At 32.2% G+C, this 23988-nt stretch overlaps 1 pseudogene; it reads right to left on the reverse strand.

Moving 5' to 3' along the window:
- Positions 1 to 23988, reverse strand: part of LOC107895652 (photosystem II CP43 reaction center protein-like) — a 65847-nt pseudogene that overhangs the window by 23445 nt on the left and 18414 nt on the right.

A 23988-nucleotide genomic window follows, 5' to 3' on the forward strand; every position in this document is an offset into this window, starting at 1 on the left:
AAATTGATTATAAAATTAATTTGAATATGTAACATCATACTTTGAGATACTTTAATACAAAAACTTTTTTATTTTTAAGTGATGAATAATTTATTTATTTAGTTAATTATTTTTTGTGTCTTTATCATTTTTACCACAATATCATTTTATTATTTGATATTAATAAATATTCAAATTAGATTGTATTACAAATATAATAAAATAATTTATGACAATCATTGTTAATTATAATATGAAATATAATTTTAAATATTTTTTAAGTAATTAATATTATTTATAAATTTTAATTTGAATATATAAAAATTTCTACCGAAAACATTTTATGGTGGCTACCAAGATAATTTCTAACTTAGATTTAAGGATGAGATTTAAGCATATTTATATATGTATTTTTTTAATTTTTAAAACTATTTTTAAATTTATATATTTTGTTTAAAGTTTAATTTTTATAATTTTCTAAAAGTTTATATATTTTATTTTTTTAGAATTTTAGAATTCTATTTTTTGAGAAAAAATAATATTATTAATAAAATCGTGAACAACAAGAATACAAAGAGATGAATATAGTACAAACAATAAAAATACACTACAAACTAATGCTCTAATTCATGCTTGTGGAATAATTTGAAAGAGAGAAACAAATTGATAGTAACCGCAACACTAAAGTATTCATAACAAATTAAAGATGCATCGATTGATCAATTGTTAAAAATTGCATCTAACCCTACCATATCAAATTAAGAGCCCTAAGGAACTATCGCATCAATGATGCAGAAGGCAAGTCTTAAATGACTTATTCTCTTCTTCATCATCTTGGATTTCAATTTTATAAGCCACTATCATTGTCTTCTATAATAATAAGAATCTCTAAGAACAATTCCTAATAAATCTAGTGACATGCTTACCTTAGCATATCTCATAAGAAACTAATAATTAAAATTAAAAACCAGCAATGCTTTCAGGGAAATAAAATGGACAAAACAAAACCACGAAAATATAGCAAAAACAAAACCTCAATATTATGGATTGAAATTAAAAGAAAAAAAGGAAAAAAAAATCAGAGAATATTGTTGAAGAAGCCGCAACCAGCAATCAGCTCTAAGGTTGGCATTGTCACCCAACAAATTAAAAATTTAGATTGAAAAAATTAAGCGCTTAGGACTTTTAAAAAACTGTTTAACTATAATAGCATAACTCCATTTTCTTTTTAATTTTAAATGATAATTACATATAAATTTAAAATGCCACGGCATCGCATAGAGAAAAGGTGTGACAGAGATATAAAGTTTATGGTGGATACAATGTGTGAGGAAGTGGTAAGTTGGAGGGCCAAATATAGGATTATGGGTATGGGAAATGAGAATTGCGTAATTGAGAAGCACACGCACATGCAGAAGTTAATAAGAAATACAAGGACAAGGCAATGTCTCGACTGGACAGTGTTTTTGTTATACAATATTGTTTTCTAGGGTGTATGATAGGGCTGCCGATGCGCTGTGGTTTCCTTGACGGGTCCCAACATTAAATACTTCCTTAGAATTGAATACTCAAGAAACCTCTACCTTTGTCTTATGTATAAACTGTCAATTTTGTAAAACATATGTCTATTTCAATTTTAAAGCGGAATAAATAGTTAGAATGTCTCGATATTAATATTATAGGGCCAGAATTAATTTAACGGAATAATTGAGTTTTTGTATTATTTTTGGGTATAATTACGGGTATTCTCATTGTTGTATGGTTTGAGTATAAACTTGTTTAGATTAGGGGTAGTATTCAGGTAAAACCTTCTCAATAATGTTAAGACTTGAAAATTTGAATTTGATCTAAATGCTTGAGAGAAGAAGTCCAATTTCACTTCTTCCAACTACTTATATTATTTGAAAGTAAGTAAATTCTTCGTTAAGAATAAATACGTAAGAGAGCTTTATACTATTGGGTTAAGAGTAATATTAATTATACTTAAAATAAAAGATGAATTTAATCCCTATAATGGGCATTAATAATTTTCGTTAACAAACTATTGGATTCGAAGAAATTTTGTTCCCTTCAAATTAATTGAAGTAGTTTAGTCTTTATCCTATTAAAAATAAGCAAAAATATAATTGGGGACATTAACTATTTATTTGTAAAGGTTGATGTGGTGGAATGAGCAAATGATAAATACATTTATAAGAAACGTCTATACATGTTCATCTTCTATTGGTTGAATTTTAAAATTTGAAAAATATATATAGGACAGAAGCTAAGAACTCAGTATTGGGAGCCAAAATAAAATTATACGATCTCAGAAGGCAAAAGTAAAAATCATGTTGAAGAATGGCAATATTTGAAATAGAAGGGACTAGAATAATAATATCCCATTAACTAAGAAGGCACGTCTACCTGCTCCTTTAATCGATTAAGATAAATAATATCAAATTAAAATGGAGAAAAATTATAATGAGGACCGAAAGAAAATCACATCACAAATAATATGAAGGGAGACCAAGTCCCCACAATGTTAAATGCAACATCTGAAAAAGATGCTCGCATCTCATCTGTGGTCCAAATCCTCAATTTTTTCATTTACCCACCAAGCTTTTAATTCTAAAGGAGTTCAAACAGCTATCCTTATATTGAAGTTAAGGGTTCTTTACATGTTTGAAAAACACACCCATCAATATCATATTTTCAGATCTAAGCATTATATTGTTTGTCTCATTTTTTTTTATTTATCTTTTCCAAACATAAATGGAGGGCTCTCATGTTCCTTTATATCTTCCAATTGTATGGGTATTGTGATAACCACATTGCTCTCATTGCCCATGGATACATAACTTTCTTCAATTCTCTAAAACATTAAATTTGCTTTTTTTCTTATTGAGTGCTAAATTTTATACAAAGTCAATAAATATTTTTTTTGAATATTTTTCATATATGTTTTACGATTCATGTTCGGGGTTCGTAGCTCCTCCTCTCAACAATATCGTCTCCAATGTTTGAATCTAGATTTTTCTCTTAGAGTGCAATATACATTACTATTATATTAAACCACTTGTATAGTATTTGCAATCCTCCTTATATCTTAAATTGCAACCTCTTTCGTACAAAAAGAATTTAATTATATATAATGAAACATTGATACTTGATTCTACATGATTTATTTGGTTCATTTAATTATTAAACATTTTTACTTGGCTCTTATTTTCAAACTAAATATAAAATTAATCGATTTAAGTTTGAATAAAAAAATTAATTTCAAATCAATTTGATTTTATATAAATTTAATAAAATTAAATAATAGATTCAAGTCGGGGCAACACTGCATTGATCTAAATAGAGAAAAAAAAATTGAAATAGCCACCAACTCACCCCGTAAACAGGTAGAGAAGTGAGATAGAAAGGTAGCTTTCAAGCCACCTAATGGGAAAGTGAGATGAGGAAGTGCAAGATGGCGACCCTTTTTCCTTATGTGCCCACAACACACGAATCAACGCCTCGCAAACCTGCCATACATAGCTCAACCCATCACTCTTCACCATAAACCTTATCAATTTCTACTTGTAGACAATTAGGGTTTCTTGAGATGCTGAATTTTTGTTTTTGACTTATCATCACCCTTACAATGCATGTGCTCTCACTTATGTTATTTGGTATTTGGTCCATATTTAGAATTAAAATTATCTATTTTTTAAGGGGAGGGAGTATTCGGTTATCCGTATTTGAATCTCAATCCAATGTCAATTAAAACATCAATTAAGCGAAAGCTTCTACCAAAATGGGTTTGCAATGTATTTGTAATTTTCAAAGATGTCCAATTAATAACATGAAAGGATTAATCGAGAAATGGGACCTTTAATTAATAAATTTTTCAAGTGCATCCTTCCAACAACAAGTACATATTATAATGGCAATTGCACCTTTTGGGTTTCGACAGGTCAAGTTGCAAACAGTAATGCGAAAGAAAAGTATGATTATTCAAGAACAATTAATATAGATAATTCAGAAAAGAAAAAAGATAAAGCTAGTTAGAACAGCTTCTTTTTACATTCATAATTCTCTTGTATGTTTAAAATTTTAAATATAATAATATCTTTTCACACAACAAAATAAATTAACTATTAAAAATATTTTTATATATTATAATTAAATTTAAATAAAAATATATTTATTAGTAATTGAAAAAATAATTTAAAACTATTTGTGCTATACTAACCCCAAAATTATTAGGTCAAAACCCAAGGTCAAGCTTACCTCAACAAATGATAACTAACCGTGTTGGAATACACTTAAAAATCAATCATAAGAAGATCATAATAGCAAACTAATTTACTTTGTTTTATTAATAAATACATTCTCATTATTATATGCGTTCTTTATTTCTGTGTATAAAATAAACTGATTAATAATATTGTCCCTAGAATAATATGATTATTATTAAATTGTCATTAATTAATTATTATTGTGGGCTGAGACACAATAATACATTGAGACTAATGTGTAGTTGATTGATAACAAGATGTTGTCATTGGTATATAGTGAGTCAATGCATGGGTAAATGTTAGAAGAACAATGTAAAAGATTAACCCTCCATGAAAATGCTTCTTGGAATATTATGTAATAGTTCCAATAATTCTTATAGTGATAGTGGTATATGTGATCCTTCGACTTGAGGTATCTATAATTTCAACATCTTTGACATATTCAAATATTTTACGTAATTGGATGAACTATAAGTTGGAAAAATTATTTATGAAAATGGTTTTATGGCACAATGAAACTTTAAAATTTTTTTTATAAAAATGGGTATTTGATTGTGATATCTATAGTAATAAATTTAACCAAATCAAGTACTCGTATTTCCAAGCTAGGGAATCTTATCAAATTTTGGATCTAGCAACAAGACCTCCTGACTTTCAATTGAATGATATTCTTCACTATTCTTGAAATCCTGGATGCTATGAGAGTGGGCTCTTATCAAGAACCGAACACAAAATGAAAACCGTAACTTTCTAGTGGGTAAAGTTAACTTTCTCTATGGGGAAACCAAAATAAAAACTTTGTAATCATAAATTTGAATTATAATTGTTAGGAAAGTTACAATTATAATCTCACAAATTTAAATATCGATTACTCACGAAAAATACGTTTTTAGCCTAAATAAAATTTCACTAAATTTTGGCATAGTATCCTCATTTCAGTTTTGTATACATTCGACTACCACATTGTTCCTATATATAAGGAAAAATCACAAGAGTTTTACTAAAATAGTAAGAGAGGAAAAATATGATATTTTAATAGAAAACCAAGAGTTCTACCAAACCTCCAGTGTGGTGGTTGGCACACACACACACACTTAGATTCTAATTTGTATTCAATTGTGTCTTCAGTTTTGACTATATTCATGCAATATATTTCTCATTAGTCATTTTCATTCATTTATAATATCGATTCTAATTTGCAATTCATTTAGAGTTGTGTTGAGTTAGCAGATGGGTCGGTAACACATATATAATTAGGGCTTAAATACTTGTTAATTAAGTTTCGACTCTTCATCTATTACTTACAACATTATTTAGTTATGGAGTCAATACACTAAAATTACCATGATTGACTTTGTTATATACCATTATGAAAGCAACCTAGATTTATGCTCTATCTAATGACCTTGTCACTAGTATGTTGCCTTCTTAGAATATGCTTAATCTTCTTAGGTTAAATTCGTTCACCCAATATGATCTTATTTCATCTCATGGTTACCATTGCATCTTCCACGATAAAAAATAGTAATAACAATAATTCATCCCTGATGAATGACTCATGTTCACGTTCTTTTTTCATAATTCAAACAATGTTAGTGAGAGGATACCATTTGCTCTGTAATCGAGCTATGTATTTCATTATTGTAAGTGAAACCATGTCAGGCATAAGTCACAAACCCAACATATTAGCTTTAAGTTTTGAAACTAATGGAACACAAGCTTTCAATATATCAAAGTATATGAGTTAGGTACACATGGTCAGTCACTTATTCAAGATTGAAGTAAGTCACACTACAAGTGCCATGAGTGAATAAATTCATACATGGATCTAGAATAAATTCAACTTGGGTCATGTTTGATGTATTGTCAATCTAGACAATCACAACTCTATTTCTATTTTCTGGGACTTATCCTGTAACAACCTGTTTCTCAATGGAACCAGAAATAGCGGTTTTAAAACCCCATTTTTGATAATCAAGTAAGTAAATATTATTTATTAATATTTACGATTCTATTATAGCATTATATTGATTTTTGATCTGACAATTTTATTGAATGATTAGTAATTAAGGTACTATGACTAAATTGTAAAAATCATAAAAAATTAATCACTATTGATTTCTATTAGTTAAAAGGCTTAAATAGAAATTTTTTGAGGATTTAAATGGAAATTAGGCCATAATATATTATTGTGGATGGTTGGTGCATAATTTTAACAATTGTTTTGTTAAAAATTAAATATAACGAAATTAAGGCATTAATTAAAAGAAACAAAAATGGAAAGAAAGAGAATGAGTTTCATTCCATCTTCTCTACCGAATATCACCATTGAAGGAAGAATTAAGAGCTTAAAAAATTCTTAGCAATTGGCCCTTGCATGTAAGTGATTATAAAATCCATTTTCGTAAATTATGTTTTTGAGATCATTATAGCTCGATTTAGCTAACTCCAGTATTAATTCGTAAAACTGTTGAATTTTATAAAAGTTACCATTGATTAATTTTGAATCTTTTGGTGTTTAAATGTTAGCTTTTAAGCTTACAAATGAAAAAAATGGATTAAATTGTAAAGTTCAAATGCTAGTTTTAGTATAAGGACTAAAATGAAAATAATTCAAAAATAGCATGAAATTTATGTAATTATAGATATTGGAGGGTTGTAGAATGATGTTATTGAAATCAGATTACAAAACGGGGCTTAAATGTGAAAGATATGATTATTTTAGTATTAGGGACTAAATCGAATAAAATACAAAACTTTAGGGAAAATTGTGAAAAGTGAAATTAATATGTCATATACGTGGAATGAGATAGTATAAGTGATTGAAATTGATAAATTGAAATAAATTACTGAATAGATCAAGATTTGAATTAACCATTAGATAATTGAGAAAAAGGAAAATTAAGGTTTAATCATCAATAACTCGTATACTACCATTTTTGCTAGGTAAGTTCATATGGTATAGTTCTATATGCTAATGTAATGTATATGTTTTAATTATAAATTTATGTTGTGTGAATGTATTTTGAATTGTATACTAATTTAGATAAAAAGGTGAAAAAATGACTGAATTGTAAAGAAATGAACTAATGTGTTAAATGTGCTCGAATGAATGTAAGGAAGGATAGGATACAATTGGCATGCCAATAGGCTTATTTGCGCATTTTACAGGATATGGTATTTGATGATATTGATGTACGAAGAATTCACTGTTTATACTGAAATCTAGCATTTGCTGCGGATTACCGAGCTTTGTCTCTACAGAGACCACTGTTATTGATTGTCTCTACGAAGAACTTGGTGTGTTTTGGAAGGATCTAATATCTTATGACATATAATGCCTACGGGCTTAGAACTTTGGTGCTCAGGTGTGTATTGGAGTTATCGCTCAAACGAACAATATGGTGTGTTTGGTGGTTACTCGCGTATCTGTGTCTGTTTATTATAGTTCATTGGGCTAAACAATTATGGAAACAAGGTAATTGAATGAATGGTAATATGTAATGTGATAGAAATGGAAATATAAGACTGAATGATTGAAATGATGATATATGTTCTGAACTGATATGTTATATAATGATTGGATAATGTAACTGAAGTGTATATATTTTTTATGATACTAGTTGAATGGAATTGAGTTGAGTTTAATTGTATCTTATAGATTGAAATGCTATAAGGCCTATATTTGATAATCTCACCTTATTGATGTTAAATATGAAAATAGGAAAGTGATATAGTTAGCTAATTCGCTTTATTAATTGTGAATTAAGGTGAGTTTACTGCTTTAGCTTCTATTTACTTATTAAGCATTCGAAATGCTTACTCAATTATGCTTATTGGCTTGTAGTTTTGTTTGTAGAACATGTAACGCCCCCGCGCCCGAGACCATCACCGGAGTCGAGCTTGAGGGGTTACCGAACATAATTTATCAATTTAAGAACTTCAAATCATTTGTTTCTACATTCACAGCTTTCTAGCTACTCGCGTCACAGTTACAAGAAAAATCATATCTCGAGTTACGAAACTCGAAATCAAGATCCGTAAATTTTCCCTGAATATAGACTCTTATATCTATTTACTAATTTTTTTATATAATTTTTTTATTGGGCCAATTAGTACATTTTATTAATTAAATTATCCCCTGTTTCAGGGTTTGACTGCTCTGACCTCTGTGTATTACGAATCAGATATATCTCAATAAAAAATTTAAATGACTATGAGGTTTATTTCTATTAAAACTAGACTCAATAAGGAATCTGTAAATATAAATAAAAACTTATAATTATTTTTGTAAAATTTATTATGAATTTTTAAAGTCAGAACAGGGGATCCAAAATTACTCTGGCCCTATTTCGCAAAAGTTTAAATATCTCATAAAATATAATTTATATTCCTATTTTGTTCAATCCATATGAAAATAGACTCATTAAGCTTCAATTTCATAACTTACTTATCATTTAGTTCCATTTATACTATTTTTAGTGATTTTTCAAATTCATGTCATTGCTGCAGCAATATTCTGTTTTAAGGCAAGTTTCATCTTTCCATGAATTTTTATGAACTAGATAACCTATTAAACTTCCATGATATCAAACATGATCTAAATTAGCCATCACCGTGACTTATCAATATCAAACATTTTCTCAACCAAACATGACCATATCATAAAACTATTTACACAAAATAAGTATATTGCTATACATGCCATACTTAAGTAGTTGTACAAGCCATTTACCAAGATAAAAGTCCTTTGGATAGTGTGATCGAACTTTCGACCTGTCCCGATTACTGAGCCGGCTTGTTCAAAACTACAGTGAATGAAAAGGAAGGAGTAAGCATAAATGCTTAGTAAGTTCATATGTAAATAACAAGTAACATAACAATACAAATATACCAAACAACTTTAGCATGGTACCACCAAAACATATATCACATCTTTAAACATCATTCATCATCTTACCACATTATCGTTGTTGTATCTATTTTCAACCCGAGGGTTAAGAACATACCTGTCCAAAGTGTCCATTTCACAACACTTACCCAAAACGTCACTTATATCTTAAGTGCTCTTCCATTAAACTAGAAATTTCACCCGTTGAACACATCGGAATATAACTCGGATACATGGATAATTTGCACATAAGTGCCACATATGTAATCAAGAAATCATGTAACCCGACCCTAAGTGAACTCGAACTCAACTCAACGAGCTCGGGCGTTCGCATCCGTAAATGAACTCGGACTCAACTCAACTAGTTCGGATGCCTAGTTACATCTCACGAACTCGGACTCAACTCAACGAGTTCGGACATTTGCATCCATAAGTGAACTCGGACTCAACTCAACGAGTTCGGATGCTCAACCATCCTAGTGACATGTCACTTGTATCCTAATCTATTCCTAAGGTTCAAACGGGCTTTTTCCCTCGATCTCACATTTGCCGTCTTCCATGGAATATCGGAACCGATACTCGGTAGCAATTCATATTTATCAAGTAGTAAACATAATTTGCATATTACTCAACATTAACCACAAAGCATAATATTTCATGATTAAAAATCAGCATATCATATAATTAACATTAATAACTTAAAAATAACATTTATGCTACATTATTTACACATGAACTTACCTTGGTACCAAAATATAAAGATTTTGCAATTTAGTCCACAATCTTTTCTTTTCCTCGATCACGACTTGAATCTCGTTTTTCTTGATCTATAATACCAAATTAATCTTATTTAATACATACATTCATCAAAACAGTATTTAATACGAACTTTAAAAAAGTACACTTTTGCCCCTAAACTTTTGCATAATTACACTTTTGCCCCTAGGCTCGGGAATTAAACTTTATTCTGTATTCTTATGTTTTATAACATGCTGATCACTTTTCCCTTCTATGGCAACAACAAATTCTCTCTCTAACATATACTTATGACTATTAGGTAGTTTTGCCGATTAAGCCCTTTTACTCGTTTTCACTAAAAACCGAGCAGCACAAGTTGTCTAACATAATTTAAAACCCCATATTCTATCATAAAACATCAAAATACACGAATTTCACCTATGGGTATTTTTCCAAATATAAACCCTAGGTTGAATTATTGCTAGCATAAGCTTAATCGAGCTTCCGGGATTCCAAAAACGTAAAAAACATTAAAAACGGGGCTTGGAATCACTTACTATGGAGCTTGGAAGCTTGAAACAAACCCTAGCTATGGAGAACCCTTGAAATTTCGGCCTAATGAAGAAGATGGACAAAAATTGGCTTTTAATTTTGTTTTTAATTCATTTTAATAACTAAATGACCAAAATACCCTTACTACTAAACTTTCCAAAAATTCCTTCCATGTCCTAATTTTGTCCATGAACTTAAAATTGGTCAAATTGCTATTTAAGACCTCCTCATTAATATTCCAAAACAATTTCATACTAAAAACTTCTAGAATGCAAGTTTTGCAACTTATTCGATTTAGTCCCTACTTTCAATTTAAGCACTTTAGGCATAGAATTTCATCACGAAATTTTCACACAATCATGCAATCATATCATAAACATCAAAATCATTGTAAAATAGTTATTTCTATCTCGGATTTGTGGTCACGAAACCACTATTCCGATTAAGCCCTAATTCAGGATATTACAGAACACGTCGATTGGATCAACTAGGAATCTACACTATACAGCTTTTGACTCAGTAGATTTTTAATCATTTTGAACTTGGTTATGTGGTATGTATATAGAAGTCGTATTTTATATGTATCATTTTTATTATTCATGAACTTGAGCCTATATGATACTTGATTTTGGATGTTTACATGTTATGTATATAAATGTGTATGATGGCTAAATTTTGAATGTGGAATGGTTGAGGTAATGCTATGTGAATGGTGTAAAATTGTTGAATATGTGATGATTGGGTGATAACTTAATGCGATGTCTTGGATGGCATCAAAATGGTATTTGCGGGTATGGTTTGGTATGAAACCATGATGTTATGAGATGTTGAATTATGGTATTCTGGATCATAAATGTGGCTTGGAATTTGAATGGCTACATGTTATATATATATTTGTGTGTGTGTGTGTGTGTGTTTGTTGAAAATGCATCAAGTGGTGAAAGAAGCATTTGTTTAACAAGATTTTCATTATTATGCTTGAATACTTGGTGAATGTATTTAGGTCTTATTAGGTATATGTGATTACTTGAATATGTGAACTATCACTATATTTGACTTGTAAGATAATTATATGTGAACTCTATATAAATAGTTATGAACGAACAATGACAATGTGTGAGCTATGTTTACATGCTAGCTATCTTTATATCCGAGCTGTGTTTACATGTGAACTGTGTTTATATGCAAACTATATGCGAATTATAATGTAACGTATGAGTGAACTTATTCTGTAAGTAGTCATGTGCTAATTGACTCTGTAATGCATATGCGAGTTGGTTTTGTCAAGTATGTGCAAACTGATTCATTAAAATTGTTATGTATGAACTGACTTTGTATGGTGAGTATGTGAGAGCTCTCTATAAAGTATGTAAGCATAAGATAGTATGTAAAGTAATAATCTGCCTGTTGTGTAAATCTTTGAGCAGTATTGACATGCAAACTATGTCAATACACGAGTTTCGTTAACATGAGTGCTATAGTAAAAGTGCAAGTTGTACTGTTGTAGTATCCTATAGCTCGAGTCCGATGACCAGATCGAACAAGGGGTGTTACACATCTGCTTTCATACCCAAGACAAGGTATCTCCTTAATTTTATTAATAGATAACATAATAGCCCCATGAATCAATTGCTCATTTTGATTCCTCATACTACAGACAATTTAGATTACCTACTAATCTAAGTTGTCTTCCAGAACTATAATCCATCTTTATGATGCAACATAATATTAGGTAATCAATGAGTCAATATTTGCTTATTCATTTTGTTTTTCATGCAAAAATCATTGAGGATAATCATATAAAAGATAATAATTTAACCATGGAATTTTGTTTAACCGATCTATTTGAAAAATAAGCATAATGCTAAAAATCACTACAATAAGGGCATAAAATCCTAACACTATACAGACTATTTGTAATGTCCCCAACTCGATCTAATTCATCGAATCTGGATCTTGCGTGTTACACCTCTATTCACAGACTTGCGTAAAAGAAAGAAAACATAACATACAAAAATTGTTTTTGGCATTTACGTCTTATTTAAGAGTACTGTTCCAACTAACTTACAACTAGATGTATTGGAGATATTAACAACCTTTGTACAAGGCTTCAAATAGCGAACACTTACAAGTGAATATCATAACTTAAATACATTATACTATTTTTTTTATGCATAATAGCCTTTAGTGATATTACTAACTACAATTGTGCTGCCAACATGTTCTGTATGCATAATAGTCAATCCTGCCACCTTGGGCTTAGCCTTTGCGTTGTCTCTCCTAGCATAAACCGAACAAGTTATTTGTAACATAGTACACAAAGGTGAGTTCATGAAAACTTAGTGAGTTAACCTACATTTATCTATATTGTCTCAATTCAATAGATCTAGAAATTTCATTATCATCCCATTGATCTGCATTCTTTGACTTGACTTTAGCAAGTACCTATCTTCTTTATACCATAGATGCCATACCTTTCTTTGTGACCATTCCTAACCCTTAGCATCTTCTGTACATTACTTATGTTCTTCAACCAACCATTTTGTGATTTCCTTAACTATTCCCATTTTAGAGTCCATACCTACAAAACACTATAGATCGAGTTGTTCTTCTAATCTACTTGGTTCGTACTATGAGTTCACCACATTCCCTGGCACATTCCATTTTCTCTATACATACCTTAAGACTATGCAGGATATGCCACAACATTTCTTATGGAATTGTTTCTCTTAGTGTTCTCTATACGCACTATTCAGTTAGAGTTTGCCATATGTATTATTCCTTCAGTGTTTGCCATATGAACTATTCCTTCAGAGTTCGCCATATTTACTATTCCTTTTGTGTTTACCATATCTTCTAGTCTTTCAGAGCTAACCACAAATGACATTTCTTCGGGGCCTACCATACTTACCATTCTTCAAAGCTAGTCATACCTATCATTCTTCCATGGTTTGTCATACTTACCATTCTTCTTTGTCAAGGTCCGCCACAAAGCATTCCCTTCAGATGTTTGCCACAATGGTCTTCCTTTAGAATGTGCCATGAAGACTTTCCTTTTCATAGACCACTACAAAGGTTTCCATTTCATATATTGCCACAAAGATTACCTATGGCAATTTGACACGCGTCATAATCCTCTTTAATATGCGATGCTCTTGGCTTACAGTTGTAAATGACTATGTAAAAGAATCAAGAATTATATATAAATAATTTTTTAGGGTTTAATCCGTCGTTTGTTCCTAATCACCACATTAGGATGTAACCAAGATCGTAAATGACCAACTCAGTGCATAACACTTTCCTGCAATAACCTAATTACTTGAAATTTCTTAATACATTACTAAGACTATCTACTAACAATTCATCATACTCCAAGACAATTTCTTACACTATTCCCATGCCTGCGCCACACCCACTCTTGGCAGAGGAGTATACTCTATGGGATTTGCCAACTGGTGAACTCTATGTATTGGCGAACTCTAGGGCTCGGTGAACTTTTCTGTTAAGTATCTGTGCACCCCATATGTTTTGGGTGAACTCGTTAAGTTCACAGTTTGACAGATTTATTTATATATTTAGTGTACGTTATGATGACTTAGTTAGGATTGAATTAGAATATCGTAGATGATTAGACTTAAAGCTTGTTAAGTGCGATTAATTATGAGAATCAAGGGTATTAGTGGAACTATCTCATTTTCTACTAAACCTTGTCCCTGTTGCATAAGTATATAAGGATAACGTTGGCCATCAAGAATCATCTTTAAGTCTTATTCTTCCCTGAATTACTCTATAAATTTTTGAAAAACCCTAGTGTATAGAGCTTCATCGAAGAGGGTTCGTAGAGTTTAGCTAACACCTATGTTTGTACCAGCTTACTGGTAATTTCTAGTACACCTTTAGGTTATTATCGAAGAAATTCACATGTTTATTGTATTGCATGCTTAGACCTTGAAACTATTCATGAGGAAGGAAACTTCATGATTCTGGGTTATTTGCTACCAATTCTTGCATGTATGTTAAGTTTCAATAGTTTAATGATCTGATAGGAATATTTATCTTCTTTTTAGCTCAAGAAGTTAATGAAGGTCCCAACGATTAAGGCAAAGAACTTGCTATGTAGATCACTGTACTAGAGTTTTTAGTGAGTTCCTTCTTACTTTCATGTGTTGTGAATTCCATTGTTGTATAAATTATGTAAGGTAAGTAATCACTTTCAGTATCACATGAATAGTGTTTTTGTGGGTGGTGGTAAATGTCATTAGTATGAGTATAGTCTATATGTGTTTTGAAGTAAATACCATCCTTTTTTCTCAAGCAAATACCATTTGAGTATGATATATGTGGTGTGAGATGTGGTGATAAAGAAAGGGGATATGTTTGTGATGCCTTCGGTACAACAGTTACATTGCAAACCAGATTGGCAAATCACAAGAAAACATGTTTATTTGAACAGAAATGATATGAGGAGTTAAGGGAGTGTATGAATATGAACGCGACTATTTGATATGTTTCTGATTCTAAATTTTTTGGTACATGGCTGGCTTAAGGATGGGTCGTGTATTCGCTATGGTTAAGTTGGCGTATAGTAACCGTCCTTATGTTGTATTAAGTTTGTACATTGTGTTTGTCTGTATGTGGTTTACGCCAATTGGCGTATTATGATCTTACTGTTTAAACCCTTCTGACGAGTCTAGTGTTACCTTGAATACTGTTGTGGATGATTTATATGTGCTTTCTTTGTCTTTAGAACTCACTAAGTTCGTTTGAACTTACTCGGTTATCTTTTCCTTATCAGGAATATTAATTGAAGGAATAGAACTTTGAAGGGACTATGCCAAAGTATTGTTTATTGCGAGCCTTCTTTTATTTTCTGTATCATTCATTTCGTGGGCAAGGAGGCATGTAGAAACATTTTGTATGAAATCTTGTAATGAATTAGAATTTTTTTAGGCTCTATTTTATCAAACTTTTGTTAACTCTAGTTATATATTCAAATCGAGTTTTGGAAAATGGGAATCGATTTTAAAAAACAAAAACGGGAGTCGCCACCAATCTTTTTAGGTGTGATTGGATCACCTTATAAAATGTTTTGTTTTAAAATCATTAGTTTTGGTCTACGAAATCAGAAAATGGGTTCGGGAGCCGGTTACGTACAAGGAAGGGTTAGCACCCTCGTAACGCCCAAAAATTGGTACCTAATTGATTATCAAGTGTCTTTAATGTCGGAAATTCAAAAATTTTAAGATGCAATCCTCTTCAGAATATTTTGATTTTGAAAATTGAGATTCACTCGTATCAAAATATTGACACTAAGTTAGCCCCCCTTTTTGAAATCCCTATCTCGAAACGACAAAATGCCACATCCAATAAGTTAGGACACAACGCTTTGAAATTCCAAGATAGTTGCTCGTATTTTGAAAACCTTAAAAAAAATTAAAAGGGTACTTGACTATTCGAACTCAACGAGAAAATTTGCAACCCAATAAGTTAGGGCACTACTTTTTCGAAGCTTCCAAACACCTAGCATTGCCTTTTTATTTTTGAAAACTTTGAAGTCTCGTTTTTAAAACTGATGCATGAAGGAGCACATTAACATAATAAAACATAACATACAATATAACATATTATAGAAATAGGTAAATAAAAGCATAATAACAATAACATAAATGTCATACATTAATTAATATATATATAAGAAATATAAAATATGGCAAATTTTAAATAAGTAAAATATACATAAAAAAACAACATATATTAAAGAAGAATAGATAAAATATATAAACATGTAATTCAACATTTATTTAAACATATTAATAAACGAGAAAATGATGTATGATATATGATTGTATAAAAACAAAACAAGACAAACAAATACAATAATATATAAAAATAATAATAATAATATAGTAACATATATTATCAAGCAATCAACACTTTATAAAATCATGAAAATAGCATTTAATACATGGACAATTTATAATATAAAAAATATAAAAAGGTTTAATAAAATAAAGTGAGTAATTTGGATATATGTGTATATAATTAAAATACAATTTAGAAATGGGTGATAATAATATATTATAGATAAACTTTAATTTTAAGATAAAATAATAAAAAAATATGATATTGTATTATATCAAATAATATAAACATTTAATAATACATAAAAATATAATATTTAATAGTGAATTTTAAAATAGATAATATATGATAGTATATAAAAATAATAATAAATGAAATAATTTATAATATATAATATAAAAATGTAAGTTTTTAAAATAATGTATAATATAAATAAATATATAAGATATATAAGTTAAAATATAATATATAATAATAATTTACAAATTTTGAAAATATAAATAATATAATAAATAATATATAATAAATTAAAAATAAGTTTAAAAGTATATAAAAAATGGGTGAAATTAAAAAAGGTTGAAAAACTAAGATAAACGAAGAATAAAATAAGAACAAACCAGAGAGAGTAAGAACGCAAGAGGGAGAGAAATTTGAGTGAATGCTCTCAAGAATTCTTATTGCTTCCCAAAACTCAAGTGTTTTACAATGAAGGGAGAGGCATCTATTTATAGTTGAGCCTCCCCAAATCCAACGGTACAGATCAATTACATCAACGGTTAAGATCAAAGGATATCTACAAATTAAATCTCCAAGATTACAAAATCATATCTTCTAAGATTGTATATCATATCTAAGATTGCAATCATATCTAAGATTGTATCATATCTAAGATTGCAATCATATCTAAGATTGTATCATATCTAAGATTACATATCATTGAAGATTATATTTCCATATGAGTCAAGCTTGTAGATGGACCTTAAATCTTTTCAAGTAATGGGCCATTCCGATCGGGCCAAATTATATTTGTAATTCTGGACTGAACTTGGACTTCGTTTTTTTTGGGGTTTATTATTTTAAATACTGAAATGGGCCGGGCAAAATTGAGTGTCTACAAATTAGAATTTTTTTAGGCTCTATTTTATCAAACTTTTGTTAACTCTAGTTATATATACAAGTGTTTTGACCTAATGAGATTGTAAATGAGAAAATATTTTAGGCATGAACACCAAATTGTTTGAACATTATTTTAACTACCAATGATGTGCATTGAAACTTTTGTAAATGGAATAACTTTACTGATTTCATAAGGCTTCCGCTAAATGTCTTGTTTAAAATTCTATTTTCTTGGTGTATAAATAATTTGATTGTTTTGTCATTATCGTATTGATAACTATGTCAACATCCTAAGTTTTAAATAAATTTCAAATGCCCTTATTAAATTCGTATAAGTTTAAGTTGTAGCATACTATACTCGGATCCAATTATCGGGTTGAGTAAGGTGTGTTACAAGTTTTGGTATAAGAGCCAGGTTGAGTTGATTGCTGAAAAACTGATGGTTATGTCACATCTTGCCAAGCATGATATATCTCTGGCTTAGTCTCTCTAATTTGAACTACCCTGAGTTTTGTTATAGTGTTAATGAAAATGTCTGAAGGATCGAGAGAAGCAACTAGGGAGGAGATAGAAAGCCATGTGCCTTCCATTTAAGAGCAAGCTCCTGCTGCTGGTTCGGGAGAAATTGGTAATGCTGTTCGAAATGTCTTTTTCACTATGATGACCCAAATGTTTGACTAGTTTATGGGGACAACACAGGCACCCTAACTTTAGCAACCACAACTGAAGGTGGTATGACTAGTACCTTCTACACCAATTACAACTCAACCTAAAGGTGACCCTATAGAGGAAATAAGAGAGAGAGGTGCTAAATAATTTTTGGGAGATAAGGGTGATGACCTAACTGTAGAGGAGCAGTGGCTATCATGAGTTTGCCAAGTAATTAAAGAGTTGAAATGCATGCCAAAAGGTAGTCTTTTATGTACATTTTCTTTGCTGGAAGGGGGATCATATCAATGGTGGGAGACATTGATTAATGTAACCCTTGAAGAGTTAGTAGACCGAGATTTCTTTTTGGAAAATTTTAAAGAAAGATATGTAAATCACATTTATGTGGAACAAATGAAGAAGGAGTTTCTGTACCTTAAGTAGGGAAGAATGTCCGTAATGGAGTATGAACGCGAGTTTGTTAGACTTAACCGTTATGCAAAAAGTAAGTTTTAAACTCAGAAAGAGATGTTTGAGAAATTTTAACAGGGTTTAAGAGATGAGATTCATGCACTGATGGTGGCCTTAGAATGTCAAAGCTTAGCAACCATGATAGGTAAGACTCATAAAATGGAAATGATTATTTGAGATAGGATCAGAAGTTTTGAAAGAGAAAGAATGAAGTGTGGAATGTCTAGTCCTCCACCTCCATCAAATTTCAATAAGCCGAGAGATAAAAAATTTTCATCATCAAGGAGAGATTCACAACCTATGAGTTTTTAGCATGATAGAAATAGTAGATAGACTATTTCGATAGCAAATTTAGGTGGATCTAAAATAATGAGAGATTCTAATTAAGAGCAATATGGAAGAAATCAAAGAGGAGAATACTGGAGGCATTTTGGAGCTTACTTTGAATGTGGGTTTTTGGATCATCAAGTTAAAGATTGTCCGTCCAGGGTTGAGGTAAGTACAAAACAATCTGTTCGTGGGCTCTAAAAATTTCAACAGGAAACAATAAATCAAAAAGAAGAATACTGGAGGCATTTTGAAACTTTCTTTGAATGTGGGTCTTTGGATCATCAAGTTAAAGATTGTCCCTCCAGGGTTGTGTTAAGTATAGAACTGTAAAATCCTGAAATATGGCCTAGTCGAAATAGTAGTTTCGGGACAACAAATCCGACATCAAAATATTTATTTTATGATTATTATGAGGCCTAGAATATGAGAATATGCATGTGTTAAAGTTTCATGAAGAAATTCTTTGAGTAAGGTGTCCAATTGGAAATCAGGGACTAAATTGAATAAATTGCAAAACTTGGATTCTAGAAGCAATTTGTATGAAAGTACTTTAGATTATAAATTAGAAGTTTTTGTAGAGCAATCTGCCCAATTTCTAAGTTTTTGGACAAAAATGGGCTTGCATGGATGATATGTTAAAGAAAAGGCTTAAGGGCATTTTGGTCATTTGGCATTTTAATGAAATAAAATGGGAAAAAATGAAACAAAAATCAGCCATTTTCTCCTTTGTACCATCCAAAACTCTCAAGCCCTTCATAACTAGGGTTTTCAAGTTTTTTAAGCTCAATAACCCCGAGGAACAAATTCCGAAGGTCGATCGAGTAAAACGAAAGGTTTTGGAATAATCGAAACACAGCACCGAAACAAATACCAGGTAAGTTCGAATAACTTAAAGTAAACTCCTAATATACCTAATTATATGATTTGTGAGTGAATGATGATTGCATTTATTGATAGAATAAGATTTTATGAAATGCATTCCTAATAATGACGTGTTGAAAAATTGTCTCGGTTGAGGTTAAAAGGGAATTCAATGGATAAACCATGTTTTACATGTGTAATGAGATCCTGCATGTGTTGCAGAAAGGATTTAGCCCAGATGGGTAATCCACTGATCTCAATTATGAAAAGGATCTAGCCCGGACGGATTTTCCTTTGGATGATTGAGCCCCCCGAAGAATACCTTTGCATTATGGATTTAGCCCAGACGGGTAACCTGATCAGGGTCTAAATTTAGCTTGGACTGGTAATTCAGATCCAAGCTCATTAAAGGTGTTTGTCGTAATAAGGGACTTAACCTGGACTGGTAATCCTGACATCACCTTATGAATTTACGATATGGGGGATTTAGCCTGGACTGGTAATCTTGCCATAAGATGTGAGGTTCGCGGAAGTGCACACCTGAAATGATCATCCTTATGAATTGATGGTTAATGGATATTCCATCGAGATTTCCTAGACACTCAACGGGATTAACATGAAATACATGTACAAAATGAAATGTTGAATGATGAGCTCATTGGTTGAGTGTATGTGATACGGAACCATTTCATACTTGTTGGTTTCCTTATCTATTATAGATGTATGCTAATTGCTTGGTAAGTTTACTTTCTGGTATTTCGAGCTTACTAAGCATGAAAATGCTTACCCCTCTCTTTTCCCTATCTTTTAGAGCTGGAGGACTCATAAAGATTGGAAGACAGTTGGAGAGTCAACATACTATCAGCTAGTCCAGCTTTGGTACATAGATACTTTATTTTGTTCAATGGCATGTATAGGTATTTTTGGGTCATTTTGTCATATGTGTCTTTTGGCTAGCAATGTAAAGGCTTGAATGTTATGTCTATTCATTTTGTGTATGGCCTTGATATATGGCCTGTATTGGTGTAGGTTGCTATCCTACTAATCATGCAATTTTTACTTGTTGAAATGGTTACATGGTGTATTATGAATGAATACGTTAAATGTGACCAATTCATTTGAAATTGGGAGGATCACAGTTGGTAATGAGTTAAAAGACGAGCCAAACCCGATATTGTGATTAATAAGACTATAATCTTTAATACAAAAAGGGTAACCTAGCATGTGCAAAACCAATGATATGAGGTTTACATGCAATTGACAATTATGATAGAACTTGAGTGCAATTAGGGATGGCATGTTAGATATCAGTAGAAATTATAGATGAGAGTGGGCAATTGAAGGTGGCCAAAAGCTTGAAAAGTAGCCTAATAAGGTCTACACGGGTAGACACACGGGCGTGTGTTCAGGCTGTGTGTGACACACGGATCGCCCTTGGGCGTTTGGTATGATCGTGTGTACCCTACACCTAAAACTTTAAGTCAGTGTCGAACACGGGCTAGACATACGAGCGTGTGTCTTGGCCGTGTAAATCTAATAGAATGCTCAAGTTTTGGACACGGGGTGACCACACGGGCGTGTCCCAATGCACACGGGCGTGTGTATGATCTCAACACGGGCGTGTGAGGTATTAAACTATAAGTTTTCCTCAGATATTTATTTTGGTCTAGAACCTTTCTCAATGTTTGTTTAGGGCCTCGTAGGCCCAAAATTCGGACACTACAATGTTAGTGGATTTGTTTTGAGTTGAAACAAAATTTTATAACCCGCATTTTCCGTTTATGCTCGCATATATGTCCAATAACACCTTGTACTTGTCCCCAGTCTCGGGTACGGCAAAGGGGTGTTATATTTAGTGGTATCAAGGCTACGGTTTAGTCGGTTCTAGGACTACCGTAGAGAGTATTGGATTTCACTATACATGCCATTATTCGAACATTGATAGTGTGACATCTCCTAACCGTTTAAATTATTTTTGAATATAGTAAATGTCTTCTAATCAAGCACAAGATGAGTCTGAAGGAGCCGAGAGCCATGCTCCAGCTTCTATACATCAAACTGTTTCTAGTAGTGGTAGAAAGTTTATGTTTGAAGGCCGGGAAGAGGCCAAGGCCACCTTCTTCGAAATGATGGACGAATGGTTTGGGTATTACTTGAGGAATCGCCTCAACATACCACGACCTCCCTCGCCCCCTAACCAACCTATTGAGAAAGTACCATGAGGTATGGTATCTATGAGAGTTGGTAAAGCCTCTGTAGACAAGCTTAGAAAGTATGGGGCTAAAGAATTTAGAGCTAAGATTGATGATGATGCTGAAAGAGCCGAGTTCTGGCTTGAGAATATGACATGGGTATTAGATGAATTGTCGTGCACACCTGAGGAGTGCCTGAAGTGTGTCGTGTCCCTCCTGAAGGATACTGCATACCACTGGTTGAAGACTATATCTTCCGTGGTGCCGAAGGAAAACATTACTTGGGAATTTTTCCAAGTAGAGTTTAAAAAGAAATAAATTAGTCAGAGGTTCTTAGACTCAAAGCGAAAGGAGTTCCTAGAACTCAAACAAGGGAACAAGATTGCAGCAGAATACGAGAGAGAGTTCGTAAGGCTAAGTCAGTATGCAACTGAATGGGTCCAAACTGAGTTGGAAATGTGTAAATGCTTTGAGGAAGGTCTGAATGAGGAAATCAAGTTGTTGATCGGAATCCTTGAAATACGGGAGTTTTTCGCATTAGCTGATCTAGCCAAGAAGGCTGAAGAGCTTAATAATGAAAGAAAGCAAGCAAAGGGAGAGGCTTGAGTTGTGAGCAAGAGGTCCAGTAGGAAAACACTCTTGTTTTCCACGAAGAAAGCAAGAAGCCAACATGAATGCTCCACTTCATCAATAGGATATTTGGGTAGAGCGAGAGGTTCTAAACGATGAAGTCAAAAGTCTTCCTCCCTGATGGTGACTAGTATAGGGAGTGTAGATGATCAAAAGCTGAAATGTAAGAGTTGCAACAAATTTCACTTCGGAGAGTGCCGAATGAAGAGTGGTGCGTGTTTCAGATGTGGTTCTCTTGATCACTTTCTCAAAGATTGCCCAGAGTAAGTCGAAAAAGAAGTGGAAGAAGCCCCAAAGTCGAGTACTCCCATTCCACGGGGTAGACCTCCGAGATACCTTGGGAGTGCTAGTGGCAGTCTAGTTGTGACTAAAGACACTGCAAAGCTAGAGGTTCGAGCCCCGGCAAGAACATATGTGATAGTGCTCGAGAGGAAGCCTCTGCTCTTGATGTTATTACGGGTACGTTTTCTCTTTTTAATACAAGTGTTATTGCTTTAATTGCCCCAGGATCGACGCATTCATATATTTGCATGAGATTGGTGTCTAGTATGAACATACCTGTTGAACCTACGGAATTCATCATTAGAGTGTCAAACCCACTAGGCAAATCAGTCCTGGTTTATAAAGTCTGTAAGAATTGTCCTTTGACGATTCAGGGTCATTGCTTCCCGGCTAACCTTATGTTATTACCATTTGATGGATCTGATGTAATACTTGGTATGGATTGGTTAGCCCTTCATGATGTAATTGTAAATTGTGGTAGTAAGCATATTAAATTGAAATTCCTGGATGGTGAGATTCTACGGGTCGATTCAAGAGAATTGGTATGACCGTGTGTCCCCTGCACCTAAAATTTTAAGTCAGTGTCGAACACGGGCTAGACACACAAGCGTGTGTCTTGGCCATGTGAATCTAATAGAATGCTCAAGTTTTGGACACGGGGTGACCACTCGGGCATGTCCCAATGCATACGGGCGTGTGTATGATTTCAACATGAGCTGTGAGGTATTAAACTATAAGTTTTCCTCAGATCTCTGTTTTGGTCCCGAACCTTTCTCAATGTTTGTTTAAGGCCTCGTAGGCCCAAAATTGGGACACTACAATGTTAGTGGATTTGTTTTGAGTTAAAGCAAAATTTTATAACCCGTATTTTCTATTTATGCTCGTAGATATGTCCAGTAATGCCTCGTACTTGTCCCCGGTCTCGGGTATGGGTAAGGGGCGTTACAAGAACAATCTGTTCGTGGGCCTTAAAAATTTCAATAGGAAACAATGTGTAGCATAGCAGCAAAGTCTGGATCAGTTTAAGGGATTCCAAGGAAAAGATACACTAAGCCCAACTCTGGAGTATCCGCTAAAGCATATGTAATGAAGGCTAAAAAAGATGTTGATTTGCCAAAAGTCGTAACGGGTAAATTTTCTTTCCTTGGAAACAATATATTTGCATTGAATT

The sequence above is a fragment of the Gossypium hirsutum genome, chromosome A01 (genome assembly GCF_007990345.1).
Source record: "Gossypium hirsutum isolate 1008001.06 chromosome A01, Gossypium_hirsutum_v2.1, whole genome shotgun sequence".
Lineage (NCBI taxonomy): Eukaryota > Viridiplantae > Streptophyta > Magnoliopsida > Malvales > Malvaceae > Gossypium > Gossypium hirsutum.